This window comes from Anneissia japonica, unplaced genomic scaffold, assembly GCF_011630105.1.
Source record: "Anneissia japonica isolate Jap-2015-1 unplaced genomic scaffold, ASM1163010v1 scaffold287740_len772037_cov194, whole genome shotgun sequence".
NCBI lineage: Eukaryota > Metazoa > Echinodermata > Crinoidea > Comatulida > Comatulidae > Anneissia > Anneissia japonica.
In genome coordinates this window covers 636,975-639,920 of record NW_022736571.1, presented here as the reverse complement: position 1 = coordinate 639,920, position 2,946 = coordinate 636,975, and positions in this window count along the sequence as shown.

Sequence of the window (2,946 nt, the reverse complement as noted above, 5' to 3'; positions counted from 1 at the left end):
ATACTTAGGCAATTTGAAAATGGCACTTCAAGAATAAATAAATGGAGGTTGTCGAGTCTTACAATTATTTAGGAGTAATTTTTAGTTTGAACAAACAGTGGAACAAAGTAATTGAACACAATCACAAAAAGCAAATAATGCATTATTTTCTATCAAAATCACAAAACAAAACTCTTATCAGTAAATATTTGGAATTACGTTTTTTTTAATATATATATATATATATAAAGATTGTATCAATTATTATTTATGGGAAATAAATTTGGGTGTTTTCCGATTTAATTAAAATTGATAATTTTTTTAATCGTTTTCAAGATATATTTTAGGTATTGGAAAAAGCTCCCCTGTAAATGCAGAAGTAGGAAGGGTTTCCTTACGTGTTGATTGCCTAATATATTCGCTTTTGGTTATATATCATTGAAATTGACAAAAAATAGATTTCTTTTTAAATGCTACACTTTTCAATTACGAAAAATAAACAGAAATGAATCTTGTTGGGCTCAAAATGTTAAACATTTACTCTGTTCCACTGGTTACGGTTGGCATAATGAGGAAGTTCAAAACAGAAATAAATGTATTCGTGAATTTAAATTGAGATTAATTGATTTGGAAAAACAAAAGTACTTTGAACAACTTTCAAAATTTAAATATTTTAAATTATTAAAAACAAAAACCGAAATAGGCTACCGTACCACTTATTAAACATAAAAGACCTAAAACGGAGAAAACTTATTGCAAAAATTCGTCTAGGCGTTCTTGATTTAGAAATCGAAAAGGGAAGATGGAAAAAGACCGTTTATATAAATTGAGTAATTTAAATCGAAGACGAACTTCATTTCATACTTGTGTGTCCGTTTTATGCTAAGCTCAGAACTTCATATATACCTAAATTTTATTGTGCGTTGATTTTCAAATTTAGCGGTGTCTGTACTTCCAGACTGTAAGGTTTCAAATAAACAAGAAATACTCCCATCAATAATACAACTATAACAACAAAAGCACCGATGACTTAATTTCTTGTAATTTTATCTATTGATTTTAAAGCCTTTTAGGCAATAACCGGGCTTCACATTAATACCACCAAGAGCGATGACTCCACTTTCAGAATTTCCTATTATGGTTTTAATGACAATCTGTTGGAATAGTTAACATTTATCGATAGAGATTTATTTTCAAAATCAAAGATTTTCTCTCAATTGAAAAATGATTTGTAATTTCAAGTAGCTTAAATTTATTTACAAGTAAGCCATACATGTGGCAAGTACGACGTGTAGCATCAAATGAAAAATAAAAACCATTCACAGAAAATTGACAAAACAGACGGAGATTATTTTCGTTTTTACTTATTTCAGTGAATCAAATTCGATTGGCATACCAGGTCTATTCATACTCCTAAAACATATTTATGTATGTAAATACTGAGGAGTTTGTTAAATACTGTAGCTTTCTCTTTTTTCTTGTCTATCTTTGGCACTTTGCCTGGAAGAATCCAATTATACATAAATTTATTATTAAAGACAACCTCTTAAAAAAAGCCTCGGGTAATGACACGCACTCATACACACATTCCTAATCTGATTAAACCAGTTTTGACGTATTGTGTTGTTGAGAACAAAATCCGTTTCAATGAAAATGTTTGTGCTCAACAGTGCATTTACGCATCATAGTAGTTGAAACATGAATTTGGTAATACACCTATTTCCGATGTGAGTAATATAACATATAACATAGGAGTGATGTTTTGCATTACCCGACGTGTTATCGTACTAAATACCTAGTACGTTCCTAAATACTTGCGAAAAAATTATTATTGTAAATATTGAATATTAAGCAATTAGAATAGTTGCGTATCATACACAGTGGAAATTATTTATACGAGTGTTAAATTATTGCAAGAAAAAAATTCCCGAGGGCCTGCAAGGCCCGAAACAATTTTTTAAATGCATTAATCTAACCTTAGTATAAATAATTTCTTCTAGTGTATAGATAAGCACTATTCCAATTGCCGTCTTTTATAATATTGTATAATCAAACTGTTGTAGATTCGGTTGCTTTAGTTATAATTTATGATTTGTATATCCCTGCGTGTTTTACATTTAGCTGTGCGAGCGGGTTGTTGCTGTAGTACGCCTAGCACAGCAGTGATATGTACGTTTACGTAGCAGTAGTAATTCCTACGATGAATACCGGTATATTATATCTGATATCTCAATCAATCAGCCGAGTGATTCTAGTGGTCCTAACGACCGCCGATACAAAAAAGATCTATTAATTAATCAATTTGCAGGGTACTCCTAGAGCTCCTCATCGGAGCTAAAAAGATCAAGCAAACCCTGCACTAATGAAGTGCACTTTTGGGGAAGGGGAAATAACATTGGGAGTTACAGTAATGACGTCACGATTGCCTTATAATAAAGATATTTCAGGTCTTTGCACGCTATGTGAAAACGGTGAGCTCGAAGATGTTACGGTACTTGTTATTTGTTACTTGTTATTTGTATAACCCCTTTTAAACACTTTTTGATTAATTTTTGATTTATTAAAGAAGACTTTCTCTCTGTAATGATTTTGAAACATGGGACAATTTTTTTTTAACTTCGAACACAGATAATAGTTCTAGGTGGTGTGGAAATTTTGTTCCAGTTTGTGACCACTCCGCTAAAGTGATTGATAATTGTTGTAAACGATTTTGATTTCGGTCTGCATGGAACAAAAGATCCGATATTAAAAAAATCCCAATTGTAGTGCAACGTATTACTTCTTTGTATTTATGCGTGTTTTTCTTCTGGTTCTTATTGTATTTGATTTTTTTGTACACACTGGATGTGCATTTTTTATGTATTCTGCTTATGTTTTTTAGACCTATATTTTATAAGAACGTGTTTTTATATCATGTGTATATATGTTTTATATGTATATATATATATATATATTATATATATATAT